Source organism: Centruroides sculpturatus, unplaced genomic scaffold, assembly GCF_000671375.1.
Source record: "Centruroides sculpturatus isolate CEXI.00-Female unplaced genomic scaffold, Cexi_2.0 scaffold765, whole genome shotgun sequence".
Taxonomy (NCBI): domain Eukaryota; kingdom Metazoa; phylum Arthropoda; class Arachnida; order Scorpiones; family Buthidae; genus Centruroides; species Centruroides sculpturatus.
Window position 1 is genome coordinate 354,775 of NW_019384996.1, and position 21,251 is coordinate 376,025.

The window sequence follows — 21,251 nt, forward strand, 5'->3', positions numbered from 1 at the left end:
TCTTTTTGGGTTAGAAAAAAACATTTCTTTACTGTATATTTAATTAATAACCAAAAAAGTATTGTTGAATAATTTAATCCAAATATTCATTATATTAGAAAGCAGTTTCAACGAAAAAGTTAACAATTTAAATGAGAAATATATTGCTAAATTTTAATTTCTCAGAAGATTTCTATCATTTAAAAATTACTGGTCACATTTTATTTAATTTAATAATTAAAATGAAGGGAAAAAAGGTTTTCGGTTGATCGCAATTTTATTTCTATAAAAATCAAGATTTACTTACAGTAATTTCATTTATAATAGCAATTTTTCTATAAAACAGATCTATTATTTGCTTTATTAAATATTTTAAATTATAATAACGTTTCCAAAATTCCCAAATGTAAATTATTTGCAAATAGTTTTTAAGTTAAAATATCTTATAATCTTATGCATTAATTTTAAGTCAATTTATTTCCGAGAAAGTCAGTTTAATTAATATAAAAGTATAAATCATCATAAACTGAAATATAAAAATCAAAATGAGATATAAATGATTATTAATTCATTGGAAATTTAAGTATTTAATTGCTTGTAAATATATTAAAATCATTAATTAATTAATTTTATAAATATATTAAAAATAAGTAATTTAATTATAATGATTCATAATAAATCTCATGAATTTTTAGGAGATGCGATTTAAAATTTGTAATGAATAGTTTATTATAAATTAATTCTTTAAAAACGATTCACATATTTCCTCATAATAACTTATCAACAAAATCAGCTATAATAATGGTGAAATGAATCACATAACTCTTTGTGCATCATTAGTCATTAAGGTCAAATTCTTACATACTATTACTAACTGTTTTGACTCCAATTATACTGCTATAATTAAAATACTTGAAAATGTAAAAATTTTGGTAATTTTACCTGAAAAAGTCAAGAATATTAGAGATTAAGCTATGTTTATAAATAAAACTAATTGTTGCTTTAAAGTATTTTCCAAAATATCATATTTAATATTTTATTAATGTAGACTAAAATTTCCATACTACTCACCATGAAGCATATTATCAACTAACTTAATATACATTTTAAGAGTTTTCAATGTCATCTAATTATTTTTTAAAATGTTTTTCAATGTGAATGAATAAGTAATTTTCTAAGTCAATTTAATTCCCCCTAACAAAATAGTAATTAATAGTATACTTTTTCCTGGTTCACCCTATCTGCTCAGAACCCTACAGGAATCTTTTCTTCTCTTTCTCATTCCCTAATCTCTTCCTTCTTTCAGGATAGACTGAGAAAGCTCTACCCTTTAACAATAATAATATTTCTAATTGTAGTCGTTCATAACTAATTCATTCATATTAAATACGTATATATAGTTAACTTTGTATCAATATAATTCTAAGTAAAAAATTATATAGGCTCATTAAGGGAAATAAGAATGAATTTTAACTTCTAGTATTATCGAATAGGAATATTTTAAGTTATTAAATGTTATGCGAGTTATTCTACGTTTATACAACATTCTTCATATTAATGTTCTATTAATTTGGAACAGTTAAATTCGTGTTTTATTTGTAATTCGGTTTATTATTTTATGATAAATAAGTAAGAATTTAATATTCAACAGACAAAAATCTTTATTTCTTTTTTTATATTAAAAATACGATAAAATCTGAATAGACATTTTGATTTTAAGATATGTCTTTTATTTTGAATTTATTACATTCTAAAACTAAGAATAGTTATTTTTCCATTATATATTTTTCTACTTAATAATTCCATTTATTACGTAAATATTTCAAAAATATGCAAATATTTAGTAAATATTTGCCATGTTTATAAAGAAATTGATAAACTTTTGACGTTTATAAATGTTCCTTAATTTGGTGGAGATAAAAAAATAATATATTTTTTTTCATTAAAAAATAAGCATCAAATTATTGACATTCAGGAACTTCAAAAAATTCCACTATAATAGGTAATTCGATAATATGCTAATCGCATTTTCCAATATTAATTTATGTTAAATCAAAAATTATATTAATAAACCAGATAATTAATTATTATACGCGATAGCTTTCTTATTACTTTTAGAAAAAATATTTGGAGGTTACTAGACAAAAGTCTCTGATCTCTTTAATCTATGCCACGAATACTATAGAGACTGTGAATATATTAGACGTAGAATTTACAAATCGAAACAGATTGTTAATTTTTGTTGGCATTTTATGATAATGAAGTATAAAAATCTGATTAGTTTACTGATTAATAAATAAAGGTATGAATGTAGATGAATATTTAAATAATGTCATCGGTACGATACATCGTAAGTCACGTGATTAATACAATAAATCTGGATGCTATAAACTAGATGTTTCATTTAGACATTGTTAAAACTTGAAGCTGTGGCAATGTAAAAAATTAAATTGTTAAAAACGAACGGAATAGGTGGTCTCGTGATCATTGATTGTAAATAATAGATCAAAGTAATTAAAGTTTTAAAGAATTGTAAAAATTGATTAGCTACTGTAGTAAACCGAAGAGGGCCGAACAGTGTATCACGATTGAAATGCATATTTTTACAGTATGTTATGTAAGTAGTTTATCAGTGTTTTGCAAAAGTGATTTACATACTAAAAATTTAAATTGTCTATGTTGTGAAATAGCTTTCTACGTATAAAGTATTTCCAGTCTCTACAGTATTCATGGCATAGGTTAAAAAGAAATGAGACTTTTGTCCGGTAATCTCCATTTTTTTTTCTAAAAGTAATCAAAAATTGTAATTAATTAATTGTTTTCATAATTTAGAGTTGGTTGGTTTACAAAAATATTCCGTAGCTAAATTTAATTTTTTTACTGAAGACACGAAATAATTTCAAAAAATTTTATAAAAAGTATTAATTTCATAAAACTGGATGCACAATACATTATTCTATATTAAATCTATTTTATATTATTAGAATTAGAAGAGAGTTATTAAAAATAATGACTTAATTTTAATTTTGTTTCATTCGTTAGAAAAAATAAAATTAATAATTAAAATATAAAATATAACGTAAATTTATTTTATATAAAATTATTATACAAAATAAATTATTTGCTTGTAATATAAAATTAAAGTATCCTATTTTAAACATTGAATGAATTATATTTGTATCAAACAGAGTAAAATAATTTTAATGATCTTAATCCGATTTATTTTGACTAATTAAAAAGCTTATATATACGTGTGATTCTTATCCATTTTTAATAACTTTTTAAAACCGAATTTTCAAAATATTCGATATAACTACCTTATTAAACGGTCGATAGATAAATAGCATAGATAAACGTTAGATAAAGTACGTCATAAAAACGAATTAGTAAGACGAATACTTAATCTATAATTATTTCTAGTTTCGTTTAAATATATTATAGTATATTATTTGGTCTATTTCATTTATTATTCTATACATGTAAAATTTTAAAATAATTTCTACCTTTTCTGGATGTTAAAAATAACTGACGCAAAATTATGGATGATAACGTAATCTATCGAAGAGTAAATCTTAAAATGATATAGCTTACATTTTATTAAAACAAGGGCATTTCAATATAAGTCAAATATGTAAAATGTTCTTATAAAGTTTATATTTTAATAAAATATTAATCATTTTAATAAAGATTGCTTTTTATAACTTATACGTTATATACAGTATGTACTGTACAAATATATTAACATTTATTCACTGATCAAATTAATTTCATATTCATCATTTTTTAAAGTTATTGCAATATAATGAATAATTTTTGAAGAAACGTTAGAATATTGAACTTATAGCTAAATATAATATTCGTTCAACGCCACAGCAAAATATCAGAATTTTTTATAACATTATCGTTGCCAGATCGAAAGAAGTTTGGATTCTCTTGAAAAGAGGAATGTCTATTATTTAATTAATTTTTAAATCAATTCTTATTTAAGTACTTGTGGTTAGAAAATATTTAAGAATCAAGTATTATTGGTCGCAGAATTATGTTTTGTGCATTTAATTTGACTAAACAGGACGAAATTAAATATTAAAATTCTAATACATCTTTCCGAAATATTTTAAAATTATTTAATTGATACGCAAGTAAAGGAGTGTTGTTTTTCTATAGCTTTATGAGGTTTCGTTTCAATTTTTAACTGTAAGAATTATATCTAAAAATACTAGATATAAATTGAATCCGAAATAAATCATAATTATTTCCAAAATTTATATGTATAGATTATCGAAACTGCTTTCCAACTTAGTTTTTCTTTTTAAGTATTATAATTATATAAAGATTAGTTAGTTCAATTTGAATTCCAATAGTTTTACTAATTTTAATATAAAATATTTGATAACATAAGTATATTTTTAAAATTTTTAATCTGATATCTCATCTTATTCCATATTCAAATTCATCGGTTTATTAGATATTTATTCGAAATTTTGACATATTGAGAAATCATTGAGAGGATATATCCGTTATTACAAAATAAGTGATATCGATTTCTTTACGTAACTTATAGATTATACTAACTTTTAAACCTACTGTTAATTGCTTTGCTTATGAATTTATAACTTACGACTATCGTAAATTTTTTACTGAACAGAATTAATTTGAACTTTTTACATTTTTCTTCTACTAAGGCTATAAAAAATTACAACCAACAGCGGTTATCCTTTTATAGCTTTAAGTGAGAAAGATTGAAAAAGGTTAGGCCATAAAAATAACCATTCGAAATATTCGATGCTAATCCAATTATTATTTTATTAGGAGTACTGAGTTGTTCAATTAAATTAAATTTTAAATTTTTGACAAAGTAGTAATTAATTTGCACTTATAATTAAAGTTATTTTATATTCTTTAATAAATAATTTGGATTCGATATTTAAATAAGTTGCTTTTTTTTCATGTATATGGATGAACTTATTCATTTTCAGTTGTTTTTTTTAATAATAACATAATAATGCTAATATTGTAAAATGTTGCCGTATTTTAATAACATATTTTAAAATAAATAATTTATGAAAACAGTTCTATTTTGTGATTTGACCATGAATTCCAGAATCAATAACTTTGTACATTTTTCCAGGCATTTCTGTTTTTAACACTTCACAATTAAAACTCTCTTCATTTCTGGAATGTAAACAATCACAAAATGTACTTGTGATTAAGAAGTTAGCCATTCTCTTACAAAATGGAAATTCCGCGATTATTATTAACAATCTCGCGCTTGATTAAATATTTTACTTTGTTCAGTAATTTATAATTAAAATTAAAATGTAAATATTTTTATTTTATAAATTCATCAATAATTATTATGTATTAAAAATTTTAATTTTATTTTGTAAAATTAAAAACTAATAAAAAGAATACATAATCAATATACTCGTATACATCTATGAAGATATAAATTTAATTAACTAATAAATAAATAATTTGCTGAAATCATTTATGCTTAATAGTTGTCTATAAATAACCCTCTATGTTGAGTAAAAGAAATAAGTAAAATTATTTAAAATCGAATATAAAATTCTTAGTAAAGATGTTTTTATATTTATATTATCTTGCAGAATATGTTAAAAGCTTTAATGTCTTTTTTGGAATATATTTAATTTCTTATTATAAATTTAGAATTATATAATAAATATAAAACTAATATTAGTTTAATGAATAAAAACTCAAATATTCTTTGTTATTTTCAATTAAGGGATTTTTTTAAATTTTACTTTATTGGATTTAGATTATAAAAGTAAAATATAATAAGAAAGTTGCATCCTTCCTCTCGTTCTATAAAATGAAGTTGCGTAATAACATCTTGTTTTGCATAAGGTTTTAGCATTCATGAAGATTTATAAAATTGTTAGCCTGTTATTTAAATTGTTTGTAGGCCAATGAATAAGCTTACTCTTCCTGTACCTAATACTTTTCAGTAAACATGAAAACTTTTTACATGTTTACAATGATTATTTTTCTAGCTTTACTGCGTAAATTTTCATTTTTATGCTTTTTTTGTTGATTTNCTGCTTTCCAACTTAGTTTTTCTTTTTAAGTATTATAATTATATAAAGATTAGTTAGTTCAATTTGAATTCCAATAGTTTTACTAATTTTAATATAAAATATTTGATAACATAAGTATATTTTTAAAATTTTTAATCTGATATCTCATCTTATTCCATATTCAAATTCATCGGTTTATTAGATATTTATTCGAAATTTTGACATATTGAGAAATCATTGAGAGGATATATCCGTTATTACAAAATAAGTGATATCGATTTCTTTACGTAACTTATAGATTATACTAACTTTTAAACCTACTGTTAATTGCTTTGCTTATGAATTTATAACTTACGACTATCGTAAATTTTTTACTGAACAGAATTAATTTGAACTTTTTACATTTTTCTTCTACTAAGGCTATAAAAAATTACAACCAACAGCGGTTATCCTTTTATAGCTTTAAGTGAGAAAGATTGAAAAAGGTTAGGCCATAAAAATAACCATTCGAAATATTCGATGCTAATCCAATTATTATTTTATTAGGCGTACTGAGTTGTTCAATTAAATTAAATTTTAAATTTTTGACAAAGTAGTAATTAATTTGCACTTATAATTAAAGTTATTTTATATTCTTTAATAAATAATTTGGATTCGATATTTAAATAAGTTGCTTTTTTTTCATGTATATGGATGAACTTATTCATTTTCAGTTGTTTTTTTTTAATAATAATATAATAATGCTAATATTGTAAAATGTTGCCGTATTTTAATAACATATTTTAAAATAAATAATTTATGAAAACAGTTCTATTTTGTGATTTGACCATGAATTCCAGAATCAATAACTTTGTACATTTTTCCAGGCATTTCTGTTTTTAACACTTCACAATTAAAACTCTCTTCATTTCTGGAATGTAAACAATCACAAAATGTACTTGTGATTAAGAAGTTAGCCATTCTCTTACAAAATGGAAATTCCGCGATTATTATTAACAATCTCGCGCTTGATTAAATATTTTACTTTGTTCAGTAATTTATAATTAAAATTAAAATGTAAATATTTTTATTTTATAAATTCATCAATAATTATTATGTATTAAAAATTTTAATTTTATTTTGTAAAATTAAAAACTAATAAAAAGAATACATAATCAATATACTCGTATACATCTATGAAGATATAAATTTAATTAACTAATAAATAAATAATTTGCTGAAATCATTTATGCTTAATAGTTGTCTATAAATAACCCTCTATGTTGAGTAAAAGAAATAAGTAAAATTATTTAAAATCGAATATAAAATTCTTAGTAAAGATGTTTTTATATTTATATTATCTTGCAGAATATGTTAAAAGCTTTAATGTCTTTTTTGGAATATATTTAATTTCTTATTATAAATTTAGAATTATATAATAAATATAAAACTAATATTAGTTTAATGAATAAAAACTCAAATATTCTTTGTTATTTTCAATTAAGGGATTTTTTTAAATTTTACTTTATTGGATTTAGATTATAAAAGTAAAATATAATAAGAAAGTTGCATCCTTCCTCTCGTTCTATAAAATGAAGTTGCGTAATAACATCTTGTTTTGCATAAGGTTTTAGCATTCATGAAGATTTATAAAATTGTTAGCCTGTTATTTAAATTGTTTGTAGGCCAATGAATAAGCTTACTCTTCCTGTACCTAATACTTTTCAGTAAACATGAAAACTTTTTACATGTTTACAATGATTATTTTTCTAGCTTTACTGCGTAAATTTTCATTTTTATGCTTTTTTTGTGTATTTTTCACTCTTACTCATATAATTAATAACTCAAAGCAATTTCATTATTATTTTAATTAACTAATCGATTAATTTAATATTTCTGTTTACGGATTAATTGTCGAGTTTAGAGGAGGAGAAAAAAGCGAAAAGCATTTCTCTTATAAAATGTCACAAGAAAAACTTGTCTGCAAAGTGTCGGGAATATTTGGTTAATGAGAAAGATCATGTAATTCTAGATGGAGACAAACCAGACTTGACCAAACTGTCGACAACAAAACATTGTTCTGCCAGTTAATCAGCTAGTTGAATAAAACCTGCGTCTTTACGACACAAGTTACTATATTTAAACTATAAAATGCATACAATTACAGTAACTTTAAGTATTCCTTCATACCTAAGGAGTCAGTTTTTCATTTTCAATTTTTATCGTTCTGCTATGATTATACACATTTCTTACTTTTTGGTGCAAATTTGACATTTATTCTCATATTTAGTTTTCAAAAAACTAACTATATAAGATATACAACAACCATAATATTCAAGTTATATGTATATAATGCCTTGTATAAATAATTTTAATCTAAAGATTAGTTTAGTATGGTTTGAGAATTCTTACTATTGTATCCTTTAACGCTGCAGATTGTTTTCTTTTTATAAATTAAAATATATTAATTATAAGATAATGGAAATGAAACTATCATTATCAACATTCAATTGTTTTTAATGAATCATATTCCTTTTTAAGAACATTTTAGTCATACGCGTAACTCATTCGATTATCACAAAATGAAAATTAAACAATTGTACTTTTAAATTTAAAAAATGATTTTTAATTGTGAATTACTTTTTGAAAACTTTCAAAATACGAAATTTATTAATTAATTTTTGATAAGTAGACAAATTAAAAAATGATTTCGAACTGGCAAATTTCCTACATTCCGAATATTTGTCAGAAAAAAAATAACGAGATGAATGTGTAGCATTCTGTAAAGATGCCGAGAGAGAATTGATTATTGCGAGAGAAAACTGGCAAATATTATTGGTAATTGTCGAAATATTTATAAGGCTTTGTAATATAAGAAAACACTTCTACCAATTAAGCATTTTCCTCTGTTTAGCTTATCGTCATCCGCTTGGCGGACTTCCTGCATTTCGTGACGTCATTTCGATGAGACTAATAAATGCTATTGGGTCAGTGGCTGAATAGCACGAGGATAAAGGAAAAAACTCAACTCGTTTACGGGATTCACTTGGTGGCCAGAGTTGTGAATGTGAAACTTAAACTTACAGAACACATATTCTATACCACCTGGGGGTCGTGCCAAAAATAAACTATAAGCAAGGTATCGTGGCCGTCCTTGCATTAGCGCAGAGGGGAAGAGAGTAGGACAACCTCCGTTCGCTCACGTCATTTGCCAAGTGTCAAAAAAGACACTGTCAACATATCTCAAACGCGAGCATAGAAAGTACAGTACATACACTTGGAAGATGTTTGGCATCAAACTGATTTCTTGTACTCTACTAATTTACAAAGAGGCGGCTATATTTTATTTATTTATTTATTTATTTATTTTTACTTAGAAAAAGAAAAATAATTATTGTTCTCGTAGAAAAGAAAAATAATTATTGCTCTTTACGTTTTACAAGGTAATACAAGTAGAAGGAGTTAAAATAATAACTTTTAATAGGAAGAGAATTAGCCTATGCAGAGATATGCTTCGAATATTTAAATTGAGTAACTTAAAACGTATAAATTGCATTTATAAATCTTATACAGATTTATTTACATACAGCATGAATTAAACTTAATACTAAATTTAGTGATTTAATAATAATTATAGACTAAGAAAATATTTCTGAAAACAATCATTTATATGTAGTTACCGGTTATTTTTATTTGCATGTTTAATAAGACAAGTGTTTTCTTTAAAAAATATAAACATTTTTTTGCAAATTTTGACCTTGTATTTAAATATTAATGCATTAAGTCACGTCAATGTTTAATGGAATAGCTTACTCGCTAGTCTTGCGGCTGCTGGAATTTTCTAATGAATATTCTTGTAAAAAGATATTTAAAAGCAGCGCTTTCTATTAGTTATTTTAAAATATAGTATTTTAGCCAAATTATGAGCGGCAACAGCGAACGTGTGCAGTGAAGCTTTGATTGAATCTGTTTTGAATTATTTGAGTTGTTCTTGCCATCTTCTGGCTCATTCCAATTGAATGATATACGATTCATATACAGCCAAAATAAGTCTATGTATTAAGAAATTATAGTATTTTATATTCCTTTAATTACAGGACGGAATTAAAAGAAAATGGGAAAGTTTGGTTGCTACATTCCTAGTGTAATATGAAACTTTCGAAATTAATTTTTTCCAATATCCTTCCGTGATTATTGATTAATATAGAAAACGTCAATCTGTTTACATATCGATAAATAAACGAAGTATTAGTAAGCTGGAATGCTTCAAGAACAACATATAATTTACGTAATAATTAGTTTGTTAATTACGGTATATATGTTGTGAATACGAAAGAATAAAGTCTTAAATAACAAAATTAATTATTTACATTGAACACAAATTTCTTAATACGTTTCTAAAACTGAATAAAAACTTTAAAAAGTAAATGAATTTTCATGGACGAATTAATTAAATTATTTCATTGAGATTACTCTATCAGGTAATTGATAACAGATATGAGACAAAATAGGCTAAAATCAAATTTAATCTTGTTAATTTTGTAAATTTATATCTAAGAAGTAGAGATCGTTTATACAAGAGAGTATAAGTTCAGTTGCTATGGTCTTTTGTAACAAATGGTTCCTGGTTAAAGTTCAAATGTTTGATTATCAAACCATGTTATCGAGAATAAGACTAAATAATCTTACGAAATCTTATTAACTGGAAAGATGCTTACTTCTATTATAGTATAAAAAAGCGAAATGATTTCAAAATTATGCAATTCTTTTTATTAATCAGAGTACTAATCGGCGAGATTATATACGAAATAAAATTATGATATGTTTTACTAGAATAACTCCATTTTGAATTTATAGGCTAATTTGCAATTTCGCTTTTATTCCCAAAAAATAACAGATAGATTTATCTTCGAACTTAGTTTCGGCTTTTTTATAATTAAAATACATCGTGGGATTAAAATAAAAAGCATTCTATGTTCTTGTAACCCTAGAACGATATAGAATGAATTGAATTAAGTCTCAGTTCTTTAATTCTGCAGTGCAAAACTTTCGATATTTAATTCTTTCTATATCGTCCTTCAACAACTGATTAATATAAAGACCGTCAATCTAGTTTTTTATTTATATTATTTAATTACTAACCTGCAAAACCAATACTGTAATATAAACATTTATTTTTAATTGTTAAATTATAAGATTCAACATTAGTAATAAAAAGTTTATTCTACTGGATGGCATAGACCTAATGTTACTCAAAGTAGTTTAAATTTTAATTAAATAATGTAGTTGTATTATTAATAATATGAAACAATTAAACACATATCTCATAAGTATAGCCTACTGCGCAATGTAAAATATTCGGCGCTTTCAAATAAATTTTATTGTTTCTTCTTACAAATTCTACTAATTCTAATAAAACTTTTATTAAATGTTTACATCTACAGAATGTTTTTGATAGCTAAATGAACTTGTAAACTAAAGCGATTATTGATTACTTTAAACGATAAATCATTTACATAACTTAAAATCCTAATCTAGATCTTATGGTATTTGACTACATTAAATAAATTTCAGTAAGTTTATTTAATGTCATAACTTTCCAAAAATATATCGCGAACTTTCGTTACTTTATTTATTTATTTATTGTTTAGAGTTTGCAGGAATTTTTCAATAGTTAAATCAAATATATTAATAATGATGATTTAAGATTCTAATGTTCGTATTGGATAGTCAAATTAAATGTTATCTTCTATATTTGATGGTAACTAAAAATCATATTTTTAGTAAGAAGATTAAACAACGAGAACAAATAATAAATCTATAACTTAAAATATAACTTTCATTAGGGAAAAAAGGAAAAAAAAATATAAAAGAATCTTTTACTTAGTTTAAAAGTCTATAAAATTTGTCACCAGATTTTAATTTATTTTAAATAATTATTTAAGAAAATATCATTCAAAATTAAATTATTTCATATAATTGAAAGTAAAATTAAATAGTGAATGCAAAGTTTTTATTTCTAAACAAATTCAAAACTAATTAAATCTTCATTTATTCTTTCACTTAATTTTAATATCATTTGAACGATTCATTTCATTTTTTAAATACCTGTATATTTTAATATAGAATTACATAAAATTGTTGGTTTTTTCTTAAATGATAGGCAATATTTCTATTGTTTTTAATGATATTAATACGATTCATACATCATATTATCATATACAATAAAATGCTGTAATGAAATGTTTAAATTTACACGGAATCGACAAATATTTTACGATGCGTAAAATTTTTGCGTACTGTACATCTATTTTAGTATTAGGCCTATCTACTTATCGTGTTTACAACAAAGTATAGTGTAAAAATAGATTCTTATATTATATGTTGCCGGATTTTGTAAGCTAGCGAAAGCATCAACAAATAACTTGTTGCTTCATGCAAAAAGAAGCAGCGGAAAGATATCGCGATATTTGAAAACGTGTTCAGAAAGACTGTTTGCTGTTTGTTATTTACACCGGAACAAATCTGTGTAAGGATTGATTGACAAGTTAAGCACGTAGCAATACCATATATTGGCACCACGTGCACAGAATGAGGAAAATGTAGAGTCTCTAGGGAAGAACAGCAGCTTCCGTCGCAAAGGTCGAGATCCAGAAAGTGGTTTGAAGATGGAGTCACCGATGCGGTAATGGAGTGAGAGAGAATTCTTAAAACCGCTTCATGCGCTGCATATATTTCTCTACAGAATTTTTATTTCAATAAGAGAAACATCAACTTTTCTTTAACCTATTGGATATTTCTAAACTTGATGTATCTCCTGTAATTGTGTTCAAAAATTTTGAACATCTGATAGATAAATATCACGAGTTTCGTAAAGATGCTTTCCATTTATTCTGTACACTATCCTACATAAATTCGCGGCACTTCTCAGCATCCAACTTACGTAATAAATATTTTCTAGTATTCGATAATCTAATTTAAACAAAGTGAAGTTTACTAAATTGACTTTACTAAAATGGATTTTTGAAGTTTCTATAACAAAATTAGATAGAGAGTTCTATACTTAGTTATGTCTTGATCTGTAGGTTTCTCTTACAAAATAACAGCACCTAGTTATTACTATACTTCGAAATTTTTCTATTTCACGTAACTGGTTACTTTTAACAAGAAATAAATTCTTCAGTTTGATACTTTAAGAGATAATTATTTTGGTTACACACAAATTTAATTTGCTTACATTTCACACGTTTTAAAATTTATTCTTAAGTAGAAATTTTTAAATAATTAACAGGTTCTTAGATCTTTTTATAATGGAAATATTAGAAAAATCTACTGTTAACTCAAAAATATCTTAAACAATGCTCCGGTTTATCACTTAAGCGTCATTACATTTCTTTTAAGATTCTACATTCTAAGTAAATCTTTATAGCGAGACCTTTTTAGTCTCAAAATCTCAAAATTTCTACCCTTTCTAAGTAACACATTTCTGTGGAATAAAATTAAAAATCGGTTAAAATCGGAGGGTAAACTGAACGGATCAAAAAGTAACAACACGGAACGGGAAGAGAGAAGAAAAGTCAAAAACTAGCAAAAAAAGAAGGAAAGTTTTTGGAGAGCAGCATTTGTGACAACGGCAGCTGTGTGACATATCTGGCCAACACGTGCAACTTACCCAGTCTTTCCCCTCGTCAAGATGCTTTGGGGGAGTAAAAACCGAATTAGAAACGGGAATGGCTATTAACATTCTCTCTCGCATTGACTTCTCACACTCCCTTTCTTTTACCACGTGATCAAACGTCATTTCCTGTCTTCGCAACACAATCAAATTCGTTCATCGACGTGACTGTCGAGTTCAGAGAAAAATACTCTACAAAACGCATTTTCTACTAACCATAATTCGATCATTTCATTAGTCACTATCGAAAATATAAACTGAAGTGTATTTAAAAATTAAAACGAGCTTATAACTAATATATGTTATAAACATTTTATAAATAACATCATAGTTGAATGCTGCTTATATACAAATACTGTTATATATAGTCCTTAATGAGCATAATAATAATAAAGATCTTAGCTATTGTTAAAATTATTTCATCTAATTTTTAATTAACATTTAAATAATATAAAGCATTTTATAAGTTTTATATTCGATATTAAAGGACAAACAAGATTAAATTTACAAATAGTCTATAAATTTAATTCATAAATAATACAGGTAAAATATGAAAATGATAAAAGTATGAAAATTAAAACCATATTTCTTACAAAAGTAAGGATCACGAACGCATTAGTTACGGTTATTATTATTCTCACGCAAAATATAAAATGTTAGTTAAACCAACTAAAATAATTTTAGGTGCCTTTTCAATTCTTCGAAAGAGAATTATACTGACCTACATTATAGAATATATTTTATACTGTCATGCCATTAATTTTAGACGAACATCATTTATGAAAATTAATCTATAAAGATTAAATTCAAATTGAAATATTTTACTATTTTAAAGATACTCTTTGAGCCTACAAATGTTTCACGTAACTCAAAATTTAAAAAACTACGCTTCTTTCAAATGCTTTACCATTGAAACTATATTGCATTAGTTTAACGCAATGTTCTATGTACTGTACTATATATAATTAGAATTACGTTTTTATTTCAGGTTTAAAGATATAAAAACTTCGGCCTTTGAAAATAACATTTCTTTTAACTATTGTGATGTGATGAATTTATTATTAGGCCTATATTAAAACTTCATATTTAACATTTAAGAATTTATCAAAAGGTACCAATAATATAATATAATATTTTTGAAAAACTGTGCTAAGAAAAATTTACTTTTTATATGAAAGAACATTAAGTTTAGTAGTTATTAATTAAACTATTGTTGATAATTTGTCTTAACAAAAGTTTAAATCAATCAGAAATTTTAATTTGTATGACAAACAGAATTTTGAACATAAAATTAATATTTCGTTGTAAATTAAAAAAAAATAAAAAATAAAAAAAAATTAGATCTAGAGTTGTTTATGTTTTAGACAACTTTAAAAAAATTTTTAAATTATTTTTATCTCTTTATTCATTTGTTATTCTCGACGGCGGCGCAGTAAATCTAAGAGTAAAATTTTATCCTTCTCTACGAAGCTAAAAAAGGAAAAAAAAAATAAAAATTAAAAACAAGTTTGTAAGTTTGATGATTGATCGTTTAATTAAATCTATATTAAGGTGAAATGCAGATTTAATTAGCAGCTGTAGACTTTAATTCAGTTTTTATTAATATATTCATAATTTCACTTTTTTGACACGCCAACTCTGATTTCTGGGCAATATTCTAGTGAATTATGACAGCCTAAAGAAAACCAAAAGTCAGAGTAAGCGAGCGAAAGACCTGTGACAAAAACCACCCCCCTAGTTGTTGACCTTGAGCTTCACTTCTCTAGTTCTTCGCATTTAAACATCGAGCGTACCCAATTCAATCACTAAATTTATCGTTAAGCCATCATTCATAAAATATACCTTTCTGTCCATTGTTATTTCCACTACCTCTACCAATTCTACATTACCTAATTAAAATCTTCGGTCCGTACAAATATAGAAAGTGTTGACAAAGAAATTAGTCACCAGTTTGAGTGAACCAAAACAAGCAGTTTCTTTACACACCTTATTTTCAGAGAAATTGTTTTAATATACGTATTTTGAATCATAATAAGTGTAACATTGTTTTAATTTTATTTATCGTTAAGTGCCTGAAAAGTATGCGAAAATCCGGCTATTTTTGAAATATTTCCGAAGTTAAATTACAGTTAGGTAATCATTATTGTGTTTTCCGTGAATCTGCGTGTACCTCTTGAAGACATGACAAGTCATGGGTCTATATTTAGCAACTAGGAGTCTACTTGTTTTCACCCACAGCTGTGGAATCTCATGGCAGTTATTCTGATGGATACACAGAGATGCATGCCTCTTATAAAAACCGATTAGATTTAAAGTGGATAAAAAAAATAACAACTTAAAAAATTTAATCTTTAAAATTTTTCAAAAGAGTCTATAATTAAAATCTTATGTAGGAACCAATTGACTTTTTATACATTAATTTTTATCTTTAGCACATATTTATAAAGATTTTTAACTCGAAAAACTACATTTTTTACTTGGAAAAACTAATCAATTGCATCATCTCAACAATTCACTTAAAATTAATTGAAAATTCGAGTTAAAATAGTGATTAACTTCATTATACGTCTTGACACGGTTTACTAATTTATTAATCAAGTTTTAAAATACTTATTGTAAATTTCACGTTATAAACGAATAGTCTATAATCTTCGACTGAAAATTTTTCATATAGTTTTTAATACGTTTTTGTTTTTGTTTTTTTTTTTAAATACTAAGATCTGAATGCACTCATAAAATTAGATTTATTTGATTCATATAATAGATTTTATATTTAATATAAAAAGCTAATAATTAAATTATTACATTTATTTCTTAGATCACTTAACTTAAGCTTTCTAAATTTTAATTTATAGATAATTTTAAATGAGAGTAATTTAACTGATATATAGAACCTTTGTGTGTATTTACAGAAACATAAACGGTTTTAATAAATTAAATTGATCATAATGTAAAGGAATTGATATGCGCTTATACTTATATTGTTATTCAAAAATCCATTCTGGAAACAAGGCCATTTATTATATAAATTTTAAAGACAAAAGTTTTCATTGTATATTATCAATGCCCAGCAAGAAAGATATAGATCCAATGCATAAACATTTAAATCTTTATATTCTTATTTGATAATATTCTTTTTCAAATACAATAGCACTTATTTTCTGGCGCTATGTTTCTTTGGTATTTGATATCCTTATTACGTAATAGAAGGTTATCTATTCAAAAGATTTTGTTCATAAAAGTAGCTCTGAAATAATTAAAAATAACTATTAAAGCTTCTGTTGTAGCTAATAACTAGTTACGGCGCTGTTTAGATCGAAACAATAATCTACCAAACTCAATAATCAATAAAGAAACGATGCAGCTTTAATTGATATTAGGTAATTTATTTCATGGATCTTTTTTCTATTATTTAACTTTGTTAAAGGTTAAAATGTCAGATGAATATATTTATTATATGTTCATCACGGGATACGTTTTTGAAAAGTTTATAATTAATGTTTTAAATTTCGTAAAATTATAAATTACCAGAATTAGAATGAATTCTTCTTTAAAACAAACAAATATGATTAAAATTTTTAAATGGCGTGAATAAAAACAGCTAAAAGTTTTCAAATAGTAACATTTAAATTATTTTGTCCATATCTGTTCATATGATCAGTTAATTTCGGTCTGAATTATGCGTTTATTATTTCCTTGTTAGTTTTTTCATCGTATTTATCCTAGTAAAGATTCACTGTTATTGATATAAACATATCTGGATTTCGTTCCACTGAAATTGCAATATCAATTGTCATAAAATATAGCCTAACTTATTAATAAATAAATAAATGTTATACAGCTTTTCCAGTCTCGGCATTATGTAATTATTTAAGTTACTTAAAAGTATGTTTTATGATCCTTACTTCAGTCATAATATTTAAAAAATAGCATTAATCGTAAGAAATTCTTTAAAAGCCCCTTTTAATGTGACACGAACGACCAGAAACTGAGAAATAATTCAAATTTTCGCTATTCTTTTTTTATTCTAATTCTTTGAAAACAACAGGGTATCAATGATACCAAAGTCTTCACGAACAAGGTCACTATTTCGAAAGCTTTATGGCTCCGTCTTTCTAAACTCTGCATTTTGCAATCTCAAAACAAGTCATAAATTTTAATTTCTTTATATAGTTACACATATCCTTTCAATTAATATTAATCCTAAAAACAATATTATACAACTTGAATTTTCTGTTTTCTTAAATATTTTGAAATTACAAATTTTATTCCTTTAATAAATTATCAAAATATATTTCGATTATTAAGTTAAAAAAATCTTATTAAATGAAATTTCATTTTAAAACTAGTAATGTCTTTTAGAAACTAACATTAGAAGAGAGAATAATTTAATTTAAATCACATTTTGCTAATTATTTTTTAAATAAATTTCTAAATATTTATTAGTTTCATTAAAAATTAATTAAATGATAATTAATTTCTCTTAATTTTTATATTGTGGAATATAGCTAAACTCATCTCACTATCTAGAAACTAATTAATCTTAATAAATATATTTTAAAGGAATAAATTTCAGTAGCATACATTCGATATTCAAAGTATTATATATCAATAACATATACAATTAATTCTATGTCAATGTTAAATATTCTTATTATAATGCATATGATTTAATACTTAACTTCAACGACTAAATTCGTTAATAATTTTTATCAATGAATCGGAAACTTCGTTTTGAACTGATTCATAGATCTTTTTCATCTATTTTAATTGAATTCTCTCAGTAAAATTCTTATCATTTCAATGATTTTTAATAATTTTAAAGAGTAACTATTATTCTTAATAAAATTATAAGCAAATACTTTATAACACCAATGTCTTCGCTTATAATTTTATAAGTAATACTGTTAATATACAATACGCGCAAATAAATAGTAAGTTATATAGAATTTTACTTTTATTATTTAAAAGTAGAATTCTTTTACATAACTGTAAAATAAAACAATTATAATTGTTTTAAAACACGAAATTGCAGTCGTCGAAAAGCTACAGAAATGTATCATAACATATCGTTACGGAAAAAATTAAATTTTGTCCAGAGACATATAAACTTGATATTATTAAGATAGCTGTCAACACTAGTTTACTAATAATTTTAGACTGCTTTGAGACAGATTTGAGATAACTAATACTGACTGTTTGTGTAGAAGTAATGTCTAACCTACTGTTTTCAGTTATGATATCAAAATTAAAGTAGTAATTAAATCCGTACAAAATGAGATAAATTTTGATAAATTTTATCTTATTAAAATGTTATTTTGTTTCTAAGCTACTATTAGATTTGTAATAACGAAATGTTTAAAACCATTAAATTATTGTAACTTCATTTTTAAAAGCAATATTAACAATATTGTAAAGATTAAGCTAATGAAAATTGTCAACATATAAATATTTTTCAGTTATCTACTGAGACATAGTGATAGTTTCTTGAATAGGAGTTAAATTAATAATACTTTCCAAACTTATTTGTGCCTGTAAAAATGAACATGTACAGTATATTTAAATCTAAATAATAGTATTTCAAAAATTATAAGAAATTGACAGTAAGAATATATGAAATAATAGCAGATCCATAGTAATATCATAGAAATTAAAACATAGAAACTGTAATCGGAGAACTTAATTGTTATTTAATTTCTTACAAAATTTAAATTCAGTTAAGTTATATATTCTTGTAAAATCGAATTCATCAATTTGATAAATTTTCCTACAAGCTATTCACTAAAATCAATAATTTGAACTTGTTAGCATATAAAATTAAAGGGGATATTTAAAGATCAGTTAGTCACGTTGAAGAGTGAGGGACCAATTCGAAATTGCAAAATATGCTATAAAATATGAAACGCACTAATATAAAATAAAGAATGAATTACTATAGGTATTTTGTGTATAGGCCATTCAATTTAATAATCAGGAATTCCGGGTTATAATGGTTCACAATTCGGAAAATGTAAGACAACAAATTGTTCGACAGAATTAATTTCTAATTACTGTATTATATAACTACATAGGCCCAAAAAAGATTCATTATAAGTAATAACTTTGTAATCTTTTTTTTTAAGATTGTGGTTATTGGTTTGAAAACAATATATGTGCGACAATACTTATAAAAAATAAAGACTATATAAGTTGTAAATGAGAAAATACAAATTCATGTTATTACAAGTCATATCTTTCTTTAAATATTATCCTCCATCTAATATACAAATTTAAGAGTAATATTTGTATTGTGTTAGATTGTTTGAATATCTCGAAGACTGAATGTATCGTATAATAAATAATTTTATCATAATCTAATTTCTAAATAATAGCCGAATAATTTATGAAATATAAATGTAATATTTTGTCATAATTCAACATAGGCCTATAGAACAAAATTTATATAAGTTATAATAAAGGTTTTACTCGTTTTTTTAATTTTCTAGAGCATTTTATCGTCGTTTCGTATTCTAAAACAGAAATTTAATTTTAAATAGATGTAAAAATTCTTAAAATTCTGAAAAGAAAACGCTTAAGAAATCAATGCTTCCGAGATTAATTACACATTCGAGTGATAGAGATACGTTTCAATGCACTGAGAATATTTAGTATATCAATAAACCGAGCCTACGTTAAACAAATAATCTTTCCGATGTACCGTAAAATTCAGCATCGCGTTATCATTATTAAATAATGTTAAAAAATTTTTCACATCTTACTCTCGAATAAGAGAGAACACACTTGTCATCTGCAAGGTACTCTTGTTACTAAGCATGCTATGAAGTAAAACGGGGTTAGCTTGCTTGCAACATCTGTTGGCTCCCCGCTGTCTGTGTAGTGCATTATGTGAGAGATGAGGGGAAGATGATCTTTTTCTAAGTCAAGGTGTGCATTAGACAATACCTATACTTATCAATCGGTCCCCGCATCAGTTTTTCGATACAACTGCATTTCTTTTTCATAAATTTATTATTGAATATATTTTCCACAACAATACTAACTTGTAAGACTATGTTAAAGACAAACTGAACGATGCTATTTAAAATTGGTAATATATTAATAGTAAACAAGACATTAATAATTTGTTTAACTTATATAATTGTTAAAAGTTCTTACGCTATTTAAATCTATGCAATATGACTTAACTGCATCTCCAAGTCATTTAAAGTGTAGACAGATTCCACTATAGGCGAAAATGAACATACTAATAGACCTATTGTAATTACAAATAAGGTGTTAAATTTTTTCTGTGATAACCTTGCAAGAATTTTAATTGCAGGAGATTATTCGAAATACTACTAAATTGTAAATTAATATTAAATTTTATTAAAGTCATTACATTTTTTTAAAGATAACAAATTACCTTTTGGTTATTAAAACTCAAATTTTAAGTTTAACAAGGCAGAAAACAAGTTTAACAAATGCAAACGGTAGACCTAATTTAAATGTAACAGACGTTCGGAATTATAATGCTAATTTTAAATTATTCAGATTTTAAAATATCCCGAACTGCTTAATAGAACAATATCTATTTAACATAA

At 24.3% G+C, this 21,251-nt stretch overlaps 1 protein-coding gene across 2 annotated transcripts in view; it reads right to left on the reverse strand.

The window, feature by feature from the left end:
* Nucleotides 1–21,251, reverse strand: part of LOC111633133 (transcription factor Sox-13-like) — a 126,866-nt gene that overhangs the window by 104,529 nt on the left and 1,086 nt on the right. The window lies entirely within an intron of this gene.